At 40.4% G+C, this 495-nt stretch overlaps 1 protein-coding gene across 1 annotated transcript in view; it reads left to right on the top strand.

Moving 5' to 3' along the window:
- Nucleotides 1-495, top strand: part of LOC109482250 (clavaminate synthase-like protein At3g21360) — a 6170-nt gene that overhangs the window by 2098 nt on the left and 3577 nt on the right. The window lies entirely within an intron of this gene.

Raw genomic sequence — 495 nt, 5'->3', positions numbered from 1 at the left:
TATGTCCCCGTAATAGGACCTTTTGTGTTTAGAAATCCCCACCTACATCTGCTTGGAGACAGCCGACAGCTGGATATAGCCGGGGAACCCCATAATGGGATGGGATCAAATGACGTTACATTGAGGGATTATACTATAACTTCAGCAGGGGGAGGATAGGTTGGACATATGTCAGGTTATTTTCTACGGCCACACCAAGTAATTGCTATGGATGACGTCCACTGGAGACCTTAAATCTAATTACCTTAAATTTAAGGCAAGCGCGCAATAAAAACACGAAGGGCCGAAAAACGAGATGCCTAGATTTGGAATATACTAACTCTGAGAAGTACAAATGTTAGGACACAAAGAACACAAGAAACAAGTCTTCTATTTGTCATAAAGACAAATTAACAAAACAGCAGTAGTCACCCTGTTCTGATTCTTTCCTTTATAACATCTTCTCTTATTATATTTTGCGGCGCTGTCGTGACACTTTCAACACAGTAAGAATTT

This window comes from Branchiostoma belcheri, unplaced genomic scaffold (assembly GCF_001625305.1).
Source record: "Branchiostoma belcheri isolate BF01 breed outbred unplaced genomic scaffold, Haploidv18h27 scaffold6, whole genome shotgun sequence".
In the NCBI taxonomy this organism is placed as follows: Eukaryota; Metazoa; Chordata; class Leptocardii; order Amphioxiformes; family Branchiostomatidae; genus Branchiostoma; species Branchiostoma belcheri.
Note: the sequence above shows the minus strand (reverse complement) of the source record. Positions and strands in the feature narration are given on the sequence as shown.